This window comes from Dromiciops gliroides, chromosome 2 (genome assembly GCF_019393635.1).
Source record: "Dromiciops gliroides isolate mDroGli1 chromosome 2, mDroGli1.pri, whole genome shotgun sequence".
In the NCBI taxonomy this organism is placed as follows: Eukaryota; Metazoa; Chordata; class Mammalia; order Microbiotheria; family Microbiotheriidae; genus Dromiciops; species Dromiciops gliroides.
In genome coordinates, this window is record NC_057862.1 from 189,349,747 (window position 1) to 189,363,122 (window position 13,376).

Consider the following 13,376-nt stretch of genomic DNA (forward strand, 5'->3'; position numbering starts at 1 on the left):
ATCATTGTACTGCTGAGAATAGCTGAGTCATTCACGGTTCTTCAGTGAACAATATTACTGTTACTATATACAAAATTCTCCTGGTTTACTTCACTTTGCATTAGTTCATGTAAGTCTTTCCAGGTTTTTCTAAAATCATCCTGCTTGTCATTTCTTATAGCACAATAATATTCCATCACAATCATATACCACAACTCATTTAGCCATTCCCCAATTTGATGAACATCCCTTTGATTTCCATTTCTTAGCCACCACAAAGAGAGCTGCTATAAATATTTTGTGCAAATAGGTCATTTTCCTTTTTTAAAAATGTCTTTGGGATATAAACCTAGCAGTGGTATTTCTGGATCAAAGGGTATGCACAATTTTATAGAACTTTGGGCAAAGTTCGAAATTGCTCTCCAGAATGGTCAAAGCATAGTTTAGGGGAAAAAAATATTTTTCTTGGTTTTTAAAAAATTTTTGGTCTGTATTTTCTTTCACAATATGGCTAATGTAGAAATATATTTCATATGATTGGACATGTATAGTCTACACCAAATTACTTGACTTTTTAAAGAGGGAGGAGGTGACAGAGGAAGAGAGAGTTTTTGGAACTCAAAGTTTAAAAAAATAAAGAAATGTGTATCATTTGTCTAACTAGTAAAAGTGAACACATAGGTGGGGTCTCATGAACTAATTTTTCGAGAGGATGCTGACTATCAAGTAATTAGAACTTATTCTATCTTTTGGGATACCCAAAGTGAGCAAGGACTCTAGTCCTAGATGAAAAACAATTATAAAGTTGTACCTACATTTGAACAGTGTGTTTTTTCTAAGCCTCTGGCTTTCATCGAGAATATCATCATTTCAGTGTGGCATCAAAATCCTCTATTGGTTTGTTTATTTAATGACAATCAAATTTTAAACAGTAATACAGCTTCATCTTTGTTTAATAAATGTATACATTGGGGGGGGGGGCGGAACCAAGATGGCAGAGGAAAGACATTAAATGCACAGAGTTCCTGATACAATCACCCCAAAAACAGCAATAAAAGAACCTCTGGAGCAGAAAAACACACAAAAATACGGGTTGAGATTATTCTCTAGCTATAGATAGATTTCAGGGGGCCATGCTAGAACACGAGTAAATTCTAACCCTACGATCATGCTGACAGACACACCAGACACGCTGCCAGAGGAATTTACCCGAGAACCTCTGAATCTGCTATGCCGCTGGTGTCTTCTGGAGCTGAGCGTGCGGTTGGGTAAGAGGGCTAATTGGCTGGACAGAGGGCAAGCAGAAACTGTAGGGGTACCAGCAGGGTGGGGGAAGAATTCAGCTGTCCCACCCCAGTGGGGAACCAGGAAGAAATCCTAAGAGGCAGGAGGCTCAGGTGGGGGAGGTGCACAGGCTCATCAAAGCTAAGAACCACACCACAGAAAGCTTTGCTGATAGATTGTTTAGTAAGTAGGCTGACCAGAGAACAGGCCAGATGAGAGCAAAACTGGCCCTCCCTCAAACCAAAACACCTGGGACCCTCTGAACCTGGGAACAGGAGTGGAGCTGAGAAGCAGCCACCCCACCCCCACCCCAGTGGAGAGTTTAAAATCAATTAAAAGATGAGCAAACAAAGAAAGTTCAAAACTATAGAAAGCTTTTTCAGCAACAAGGAAGATCAAGGTGCAGCCTCTGATGAGGAAATCAACCACAGAACCCCTCCATCTAAAGCTTCCAAGAAAAATATGAACTGGTCTCAGGCCTTGGAACTCTCAAAAGGGACTTTGAAGAGAAAATAGGAGAGGTAGAAGGAAGATATATATATATAGAGAGAGGAAAGAATGGAAAGTAAAATGAGAACAATGCAGGAGAGTCATGAGAAAAAAGTCAACAGCTTGAAAAACCAAATGGAAAAGGAGATTAAAAAACTATCTGATGAAAATAACTGCCTAAGAATTAGGATTGAACAAATGGAAGCTAGTGACATGAGAAACCAAGACACAGTAAAGCAAATCCAATTGAATGAAAAAATAGAGGGCAATGTGAAATATCGCCTTGGAAAAACAGCTGACCTGGAAAATAAAGCCAGGAGAGATACTCTGAAAATAACTGGACTACCTGAAAACCATGACCAAAACAAGAGCTTAGACACCATCCTCCAAGAGATTGTGAGGGAAAATTGCCCTGATATTCTAGAAGCAGAAGCTAAAATAGAAATTGAAAGAATCCACTGATCACCTCCTGAAAGAGATCCCAAAAGAAAAACCTCCAAGAACTTTATAGCCAAATTCCAGAGCTCCCATCTCAAGGAGAAAATATTGCAAGCAGCTAGAAAAAAAGAATTCAAATACTGTGGAGCTCTAATAAGGATAAAGCAAGATCTAGCAGCTTCTACATTAAAGGACCACAGGGCATGGAATATGATATTCCAGAGGGCAAAGGAACTGGGACTAAAGCCAAAAATCACCTACCCAGAAAAATTGAACATAATTTTTCAAAGGAAAAGATGGAACTTCAATCAAAAAGAGAACTGTCAAGCATTTGTGATGAAAAGACCTGAACTGAATAGAAAATTTGACTTTCAAATATGACTCTGGGGAAGCATAAAAAGGTAAACAGGAAAAAGAAATCATGAGGGACATTAAAAGATTAAACTGTTTATAGTCATACAAGAAAAAAATAATACTTCCAACTCATAAAAACTTTTTCATCAAAGAATACACAGAGGACACAGGTCTGAAATGAATATGAGGGGATGATATTTGTAAAGCATTTATTTTTTGTATATCCTTATTCTTTGTGGAGCAAACAAGGTGGGTTGTTTGGTGTATGGGACTGGATTTGGACTCTGGACCTCCTGGACCCAGGGCTGGTGCTTTGTCCACTGTGCCATCTACCTGACCCATGATGACATCATTAAAATAAGGGTGAGGGGTGGGAGGAATTGACCAGGGGAGGGAGGAGGGGAGAGGTGGAATGGGGAGAAGTAGCTCATAGGAAGGAAACAAGAAAAAATGCCTATGGAGAGAAAGGGACGAGGGGGAATGAGTGAACTTCACTATCATCAGAATTGGCTCAAAGAGGGAATAACAAACATACTCAAGTGGGTATAGTAATATATTTTTGCCCTGAGGAAAAGTGGGAGGAGGAGGAGGTGGGGGGGGTGGGGGGGAGAATAGGGGAAGGGGGGAAGGGAAGTTTGGTGGAGGGAGCTATAAAAAGCAAAACACTTTAGAGGAAGGTGAAGATGTTTGGCATAACACCACATGTATGGCATATATTGAATTGTTTGATTTCATAGGGAGAGTTAAGGAGGGAGGGAAGAAGAAAAATTTAGAAAACAGAATTAGCTGAAAGGCCATAACCTCATCAGAGCAGGCTCAAGGAGGGAATAACACACACACATACAATAGGGAAGAGTAATCTATTTAACCCTTCAGGAAAGTAGGAAGGGAAGAAGATAAGGAAGGAAGGGTGAATGAAGGGAGGGTAGAGTGAGGGAGGGGGCAGTCAGTAGCAAAACACTTATGAGGAAGATTAGGGCAAAATAAGGTAGACAATGGAATAAATATGATTGGAAGGGATGGGATGGAGGGAAATAGTTACGTTGATTGACTACAATATATATATGGTACCTACTCTGTTGGACTATTGTGAAGAAAATTTTCTGTCAAGTTCAAGGTACTATATAGAAATTGTGATGAACAGGATGCTATCGGAAAAACCTGGAAAGACCCACATGAACTGAAACAGAGAGAAATGTACTATATACAAAATAACAGCATTAAGTGTAAAATGATCTGCTGGGAAGCACATGGTTATTTTCAGCAAGGCAACGATCCAATATAACTCTGAAGAACCTAGGAAAATTGCTGTACATCTACAGAAAAAGAACTGATGGTATTTGAAAACAGACTGAAACACATTTTTTTTTTTGACAATTCCTTAATCTGAAATTTTGTTTTTATCTGTTTCCACTCACAACCTAGATAAGGTAGAATTGTTTGCCATGACTGCTCATGTATAATTTATGTGGAATTGTTTGAGTTCTTGGGATGGGAGTGGGAGGGGAGGGAGGAAGAGAAGTTGGAACACAAAGTTTAAAAAAAAATTGATGTTGAAATTTGCTTTTACATGTAATTTGGAAAATAAAAGTCTAAAATTTAAAAAAAGAAGAAGAAATGTATACACTGTTAGAGCTATAACCTTAAAGATGCTTCAGTCCAAAAGCCTTACTTTACAAATGAGGAAATCTAGGTCCAAAAGGATTAAGTCATTTAACCACACCCTATATAAATACTTGACCTTATTATACAGTTGTCTATCTCCTGTCTACTATGTCCTCAGGTGAATGATTGAGATCTCCATATCTCTTTCCCAGAGAAAGTATTTCCTGGAATCTGGGTTAAGCGGCTTACCCAGGGTCATATAGCTATAAGTGTTAGAGCTGAGTTTTGAATCCCAGTGTCTTGACTTTGATGTTACGGTATACTGACAATAAATTTTAGGTCATGGCATCATACTCTGCCTAACTATTCCTGTAATACATTGAGTAGAAAATGAATATAGGTAGAGGCCTTTAGCTCAAATCCCATCTCTGTTATGGTCCTTTCTAACTCTAAATCTTTTATCATATTTCCCTGAGTAATTAAAGTTTTGTCCACAGATAAACATCCTACATGTGTTGGATGTGGGATTTGAACTCAGCTTGTCTTAACTGAAAAGTCCCCTTTCTATTCACTATGCTGTGCTACCTGTTTCAGATTTTCTGTAAGATTGTTCTCTCATGATTTCACATTCATGAGAAGTATGCGGCAATGTACAAATGTTAACATGAAGTTTAGTAAATTCTGTCCCATTCCCTCTTATCCATCCATTCCTCTTTAACTGCACAAGAACATTTGCTTGCCCAGAAGCAGCCTACAAATGTTTTTGGGTTTGGGGGGGGGGGGGTTGGTTTTTTTCCCTCAGTAAAACTCTAGGAATGTATCAAAGAGAGACAGGCAATTAGTAGACCTTCTTTCAATTACTGCTTCAAATAAAATTGAAGGGTAATATTATAATGGATTATTGTGTTTTTTTTTAAAAGTTATAGTCCTATAATTTTTGGTAAATGAGATCATCAGAATCATGCCTCATGCTTAGATGAGGGAGACTTATTTTGCTGGGTTGTGTCCTCTAAAACTGTCAGGCCTTGCTCCTGTGGAAAGAGAGATCTTCCAGAGAGTTGAAGGGAACTGTGTTTCCTTGCTTTTACACCAGGAAACATAGAAATTAATTCTAACTGTGGTCTAGGCTAGAGATATCCTCACTTCTCTCATAAGACAGGGACTCAAGGGAGACTCAGCCTTTCAGTTCAAATCCAAGGCAGTGGGAGAAAGGCTAAATTTTCTTTTTATAAAAACCCATGAGAGGTTTCACTGTATGGAGCATGGGATATGAAAATGGAAGGATACATGAATGTGTTGAGCTCATCTTGAATGTGAGGTGACGTCTTCTCAACTGGGAAGCTGAGATGCCGCATTTTTTTCCCACCACCTCTTTTCTTCTTAATGAATACTAAATGCCATATGAACACAGAAAGGGCCTCATTGCGGTGAGATAATCTTGACAACACCCTTCTGAAGAAGGTAGAGAACTACAATTGACACATATGAGGAGACTGATCTAAAATATTTGTGAAATGACTGAATATACATTCATCATCTGGAGTAAGATGGAAAGAAAGAAGACAAATGGGTGGGGGGAAACCATATGTCTAGGAGCTCTTTGTAAATTAGGATCAACAACTAGAAGATACATCAGAGATTGAGTCCAGTATCCTCATATTGTAGATGAGCAAACCGAATCCTAGATGGGTAAAATGAAACTCCAACATATTGTAACTATTAAGTAGCATATAACCAGAACTTGAACCCAGGACCTTGGAATACAAATCGCTTTTCATCATAGGACCCTCTCAGTCCAGTACTGCTAAGTAAGTATCATGAAGTCTTCCTATGCAAGAAACTAAAGATCTGAGTGAGTAGAGCTGGTATTTTGTTGCTTAATTTGTTAATTTTTTAAAATCCCTGGTGATATTTGAAGGTAAGGGTTTTAGAAGAGAAAGGCAGAATGGGAAAGTGAACTAGTTGCTTAAGAGGGTGATATGAGAATTGGGACTTAGATTGCTAAACCACAGCTTTTTTTTTTTTTGGCAATGGGGGTTAAGTGACTTGCCCAGGGTCACACAGCTAGTAAGTGTCAAGTGTCTGAGGCCGGATTTGAACTCAGGTACTCCTGAATCCAGGACCAGTGCTTTATCCACTGTGCCACCTAGCTGCCCCTAGACCACAGCTTTAAATATTGGAATGAGGAGCTTTTGGTCAAGCACAGTATGACTCTCAAAGGCATGCATGCATACATACATACATACACACGTGTACCTATAAAATTTCTTAACTTTTCATGTGTCATGCACCCCTTTAGTCATCTGATGCAGCCTGCGGACCTCTTCTCAGAATCATGTTTTTAAATTTGTAACACAAATTACATAGGGTTGCAAAGGAAATCAATGCAACTGAAATACTTATCGAAATATGTGGCTCAATGGATAACGCACACCAGCCCTGGATTCAGGAGGACCTGAGTTCAAATCCAGCCTCAGACACTTGACACTTACTATCTGTGTGACATTGGGAAAGTCACTTAACCCTCATTGCCCTGTAAAAAACAAACAAACAAACAAACATTTTGGAAAAAGTAGTTCATAGACCCCAGTTTAAAAGTCCTTGCCAAAGCACATAACAGGTACAACAAAATAATAACGAAAGATCAGTTCTCAGGAGATAGTCTCCAAAGAGGGAACCAGGAATGAAGCTCATGGCTTCAGATATTGCCACACAAATGCACAAAGTTTGAGAAATAAAAAAAGAGGAAGAAACATCCCAATGAAGGGAGGCACTCAAGATCTTTATAATCTGGTTATAATTTATCTTTTCATCAAATTATAAGATAGAGAAGAGAAGGCACTTCCTGCAGTTATAACAGAGGCAACCCCACTTAACTAAATAAGCTGTTGATCCAGGCAGGACTATGCTAGAGCCTAGTCAAAAAAGGCTGGTGACTGCCAATTGTTAAACTTTCACTGTGAAGATTTACCACTTGGAAATAGACAAGGGCTACAAACCAGGGCCAATTTTATTATTTTATTGAATGTCTAGACTTTTAAAAGTGATGGAGAAGATATTAATAATGTAGATCAAAATTAAAATGACCTGAGTACATCTATGCTAGTTGTTAACATTTCCCAGCACATCACTGCTTTGGAGTCAGGAGGAAGGAAGGTGAATAAAAAGAAAACTATTGACTACATAATTATCACCATTTCTTAGAGATATTTAAATGTTGAATAACAAGTTGTTACTTGAGGCCAAACTTCCCTCCTAGTCCCCTCCATGAGAGGCAGTTGAGGGTTTTCCTGACAATGACTTAGTGAGTGTTCTTTTCCTAAGTAAAATAGCCAAGGAAGAAAATGCTTTGTTTGCTTGCTTTTTCCTCTGCAGTCTAATGGGAAATAACAAATTCTGGAAGTGGAAAAATGACCTGGAGACACCAGGAGCTGGAGCTCATATGCAGAAGGCATGACTGAATGCTATGGTAAGATGAACAGACTATAGGCCAAGTATGTGGGAAACTATAGGCCAAGCATGTGGAAGCAGGCAGCAGAAGCAGGCTGTCCTAGACACAGTCTTGGCCCTTCCCCTAAGTTTGATCTCTAACAAATTTTGTGGAGAAGTGAAAATTGCATGTGAAAGAATAAAGTTGTGGAAGAGCAGTCAGACCTCATCAATCTCACAGGAAAAAAAAAATCCTTATGCTAGAGGCGACAAATATATTAAAGGCTGTGGACCCTGACTTTCAAGATGTCAAATAGAGAATGATTCCCAAAGAAAAAAAAAGGAAAGGCATCAGGGGATATTAGTAACAAAAGACAAAAAGGACATCAGTAACTATCAGCCTATATATTTACTTTGTTATATTTAAAAGAACAAGAATTCCCCATGCATAGACACTGATGAAAATATGAAATAGGAAGTCAGTCTTTATAAACTATTTTCTACAATGGACCACATCTTCAAAACGTCAACTGACTGAGAGGTAGAGAGGATCCAAGACCTCAATGCTGTCCACTGGGAAAGGAGAGGGGAGGCAGGAGAGAGGGAAGGAGGGAGGGAAGGAGGGAGAGAGGAAGGAGAGAGGGGGGGGAGAGAGAGAGAAAGAAAGAGAGAAAGAAAGAAAGAAAAAGATTTGGTAATACAAAATGTGGCCTTAAAAGTTCTCTTTCAACAAGGTATTTCTCATACATATTATCCTCTTATGGAATTCCTTAATGGATATAGCCACACAGATAATATTGATAATCAAGATTGTTTAAAGTTAAGTGAAGCATAAAATAAGAAGGAATATGTTTACCAAGTGTCACCCACTGAAAAGGCAGTGGGGAGACACACAGAAATTATAAATTGGCTATAGCAAGAAATGAAAAATTAAAACAATTTGGAAAACCTACTTAAAACCCATTGGATTGACAAAAGTGATAGCTATGCTCTGTGGGTGAATGACAAGTGGTCCACACAATGATTTAAGGACATCTTTTTTATAACAGTCTGTCACCTCACATGTAGACATATTGGTTCTCAGGCAATGGAAGTAGAGAACACAGGGCACCTCTCCCTATCTATCAATACTTCAGATAACATAAATACCATAATACACCTGAGAATATTACCCAAAGAAGGTCAAGGAGAAGAACACATGACAGACACATATAAAAGACACCACCTACCAGGTCCATTTTTCTGTTGTTTTTCGGTCATGTTCAACTCTTCATGACCCCATTTGGGGTTTTCTTGGCAAAGATACTGGATTGTTCTGACATTTCCTTTTTTACTGGGTCCAAACCTGATGCCCATCTCTACCCCAAATCCTCCCCCAGCTCCAGTATTCAGTGAAAATAAATAAAGCATTTATTACTTTTTACTATGGGCCAGGAGCAGTTCTAAGTTCTGGGAATACAGGAAAAAAGGCAGTCCCTACCCTCATGAAGCTTATAATACATAAAGGGGAGCTAGAAAACTCAAGGGGAGGGGTGAATTTGGTGAGGGATGGGGAGAGGCTGGCTGGCTAGGAAGTCAATTTCAGACAGTAGTTTCAACCAGAAGTGAAATGAATATGACTGGTGTCCTTCATTAAATGGTGCTCCTTAATACAGGGTTGCCAGTCAAATTGATGAGCCTCCAGTTGGAGGCATTCTCCAGGATGGTCATGAGATGAAGAAGTGTGAAGAGTGAGTTGAGCTGAGAGTTTATTTAAAACAAACAAAAAAAAAACCCGGAAACACAAAAAAATTTACCAAATTCAGCAAATATGTGTTAAACATCTCCTATATACAGTGCACTATGCTAGGCATTTGGGGAGATAAGACATAACCCCTTTCCCTTATGGAACTACCTTTTAAGGGAATAAGATGCACAGACATAGTTGTTTTTCTTTTTAAATTGGAAAGCCTAGTCCCATTTCCTTATCTGTACAGGCTACAACAGCCAAGAGTGGAAATGCCAAACCAATTCGCTGACCTCACAGCATAGGGGAATACTCTTGGGACAGTCTCCAGTGGGCTTTTTCATAACCAGTCACTATGCTTACTTCTGTCTCCACACCCTGCTGTATTTCCTCTCACCACTGTACTGATAATCAACTTCTCTGGACTTCCTTAGCTAGATTGGTCCTCACATGACACGTGTCATGCACAACTGAGCCCATAATCCAAACCTCTTCAACTGAGTAGCATCCCCCAGACTTTTTGCTCTGCCTGGATAAGACTTCAAGAACCTAGGGTCACTCCCCACACACATACACAGGTATCAGAACAGGACATATAAGACAGGGACATATAAGAATAAGCATCTCTCACATTTATTTAGATTCTTACAGTTTATAAAACATACCTTCCTCACAACAAACCTGTAAGTTGTATAAGAATTCTCTTACCCATTTTATAGGTGAGAAAAGTAAAGCTTAGACAAGTAGATCTCATTAGTTATACTGCTAAAATCAGAGATAGGACTCTTACTTGTTCTTTTGACTGCAAATTTGAGGTTTTTGCAATTATGCCTTTGGAAGAACATGAGGAATCAGAGGGGGCTGAAATAGCAAGTAAAGAGAAAAAGGTTGGTACAATGGAAAGAACGCTGGTTTTGGAGACAGAGGACCTAAGTTCAAATCCTCCCTGATAATTGCTGCCAGAGTGACCTTGGTCTAATCACTTAACCACACTGGGTCTTTTTCCCCTTCTATAAAATGAGGATACTGGTCTAGTTGGAGCTCTCAGGGTCCTTCCCAGCTCTAGATCTGTGATCCAAAAGTCACCATGTTAACACAAAACAAATGAAACCCTGAACTGAAACATAGAATTGGCAAATACAAGAAAAAAGTGCTAATCCACATTGTGAATAATGGAGAACTGGTTGCTTATATTTAAACAAAGATTCATATTCATCCATTCACAAGAAAAGATGACATTTCTAACTCAGTATAAGCTGGTCTGTTAAGCCACACTAAATTTCAGTATGGCACACAAAGAAAGGAAATGCATGACTAAAACCCTTGGGAAAACATACATTCTCTACTTTATCCTATTGGTAATTAATTTATTAGTCATGCAAAAAACATTACATATATTTGCCGCTATTAAATCCTCCCACAAGTGTACCACAAGTTGTACCCAGGGAATAAGATTCTGAAAAGAAAAAAGAAAAATAAGCCCAGGGACTATTAATAACATAGACTTCATATGATTCTCAAGCACATGATACAGGAAGAAACACCCCCATACTTATCACCAGGCAGAGTTCATATCAGGAAGAAGATGTAAGCAAATGATTATGTTAGTTCCTATTGTATATAGTCCCCATAACTAAGACTGAATATTTATTATAATAATGCATTCAGTTATTACTTAGTGTCAGTCTCATAACATGACTTCTGGGGTCCCAAGCCCCTGGCACACACACACCTGAGACATTAGACAAAGTTTCAGAAGGTCTTGTCAAAAATATAAAGGGGGTGCTGGCTTTGTAACATGGTATCGTCACTATCAAACTTCCATGTTCTTTGTACTCAAGACCACGACAACCCCCTTTACCAGGGAGGATTACCATAAGGTGAACCAACAGAAACTGCAGGTGCTGAACAACACCCCCAACCGGCTGAGCATCAACTCCATCCCAGCCACCACTAGGGCCAGCTCAGGCCATCCCACATCATGCTGCAGTGTCACAGTGATCATGGTGGTCCTCTTCTTCTGCACCATGAAGTACAAGCCCCAGGACCCCAAGGACCCCAGCAATGACTGATTTGTGCTCTCCAAGGGCCATGCGGCTCCCATTCTCTATGAAGTCTGGGCTGAGGCTGGCTTCCTGCCAGAGGCTGAGCTGCTAAACTTGCAGAAGATCAGCTCCATTCTAGATAGCCATCCAGTTCCTAAACAAGCCTTTACAAATGTGGCTACTGGCTCCCTGGGCCAGGGGCTTGGAGCAACTTGTGGAATGGCCTACACAGGCAAATACTTCGACAAAGCCAGCTACTGTGTTTATTGTTTGCTGGGCGAGGGGGAGATATCTGAAGCTCTCCGTGTGGGAGGCCATGGCCTTCATGGGATTCTAGAAGTTGGACAACCTGGTCGCCATCCTTGACATTAACTGGCTGGGCCAGAGCAACCCTGCCCCACTGCATCACCAAGTGGAAGTGTACCAGAAGTGATGCGAAGCCTTTGGGAGGAACGCAACTGTGGTGTATGGACACAGTGTGGAGGAACTCAGCAAGGCCTTCGACCAGGGCAAGTATAAGCCACAGGCTGTCATTGCAAAGACATATAAGGGCAGAGGAACCTCAGGTGTGGGGGATAAGGAATCTTGGCATGGGAAGCCCCTCCCCCAAAACATGGCAGAACAGGTCATTGAGGAAATCTATGGCCAAATCCAAAGCAAGAAGAAGATTCTAGCTACCTTCCCCAAAGAGGATACCCCAACAGTGAACATCACTAACATCCGGATGCCCTCTCCCCCAAATTACAAACTTGGAGACAAGACGGCCACCCACAAAGATATGGCATGGCCCTGGCCAAACTGGAACATGCCAGTGACCACACGTGTGATTGCCCTGGATGGGGACACCAAGAATTCTACCTTTTCAGAACTCTTCAAGAAGGAACATCCCAATCACTTCATTGAATGTTTCATTGCAGAACAGAACATGGTGAGCGTTGCTGTGGGCTGCGCCACACTGGACCAGACCGTGCCTTTCTGCAGTGCCTTTGCTGCCGTCTTCACCAGGGCCTTTGACCAGATCTAGATGGTGGCCATCTCTGAGACTGAGATCAACCTGTATGACTTGCACTGTGGAGTGTCCATCAGTGAAGATGGACCTTCTCAGATGGCCCTTGAAGATCTTGCCATGTTCCAGAGCATTCCCAATGGGACAGTCTTTGACCCAAGTGATACTGTGGCTATGGAGAAAGCAGTAGAGTTAGCTGCCAACACAAAGGGCATCTGTTTCATAATGACCAGCCACCCAGAAAATGTGATCATTTACAACGACAATGAAAACTTCCAGGTTGGCCAGGCTAAGGTGGTTCTGAAGAGCAAGGATGACCAGGTGACTCTGATTGGAGCTGGGGTGACCCTCCACAAAGTCTTGGAAGCTGCCGAGCAGCTGAAGAAAGAAAAGACCAACATCCGGGTACTCAATCCCTTTACCATCAAGCCCTTGGATAAGAAGCTCTTCCTTGACAGTGCCTGTGCAACCCACAGCTGCATCCTGACTGTGGGAGACCATTACTATGAGGGTGGCATAGGATAAGCTGTGGCTTCTGCCATAGTGGGTGAACCTGGCATCACCATCAGATGCTTGGCAGTTGCCAGCATCCCCAGAAGTGGGAAGCCAATGGACCTGCTGAAGATGTTTGGCATCAACAAGGACACCATTGTTCGGGCTATCAAAGTGGCCTTTTCTAAAGCCTAAGATGCCTGCTGATGCTTCTAGACCAAAACAAGGGGGTAGGGAAGAGAGAAACATTCCTGTAACTTTGAATACATTAAGTACTTAAGTACCTTTTTGTTTCTACTGAGGATCAATAGAAAATTATATATATATAAAATGTTAAAAAAAAAAGAATATGAGGATCAATAGAAAATTATATATATATAATATGTTAAAAAAAAAAAGAATATGTAGTTAGGTGGCAGGATAGAGAACTGGACCTGGAGTCAGGAAGACCTGAGTTCAAATCTAACCTCAGACCTTGTCTAGTTGTGTGAGCCTGGGCAAGTCACTTTAACCTTGGTTCACCTCAGTT

At 40.5% G+C, this 13,376-nt stretch overlaps 1 pseudogene; it reads left to right on the plus strand.

The window, feature by feature from the left end:
- The first annotated feature begins 1,147 nt into the window (after positions 1-1,147).
- On the plus strand, positions 1,148-13,042 carry LOC122738541 (annotated as a pseudogene).
- Positions 13,043-13,376: the final 334 nt, after the last annotated feature.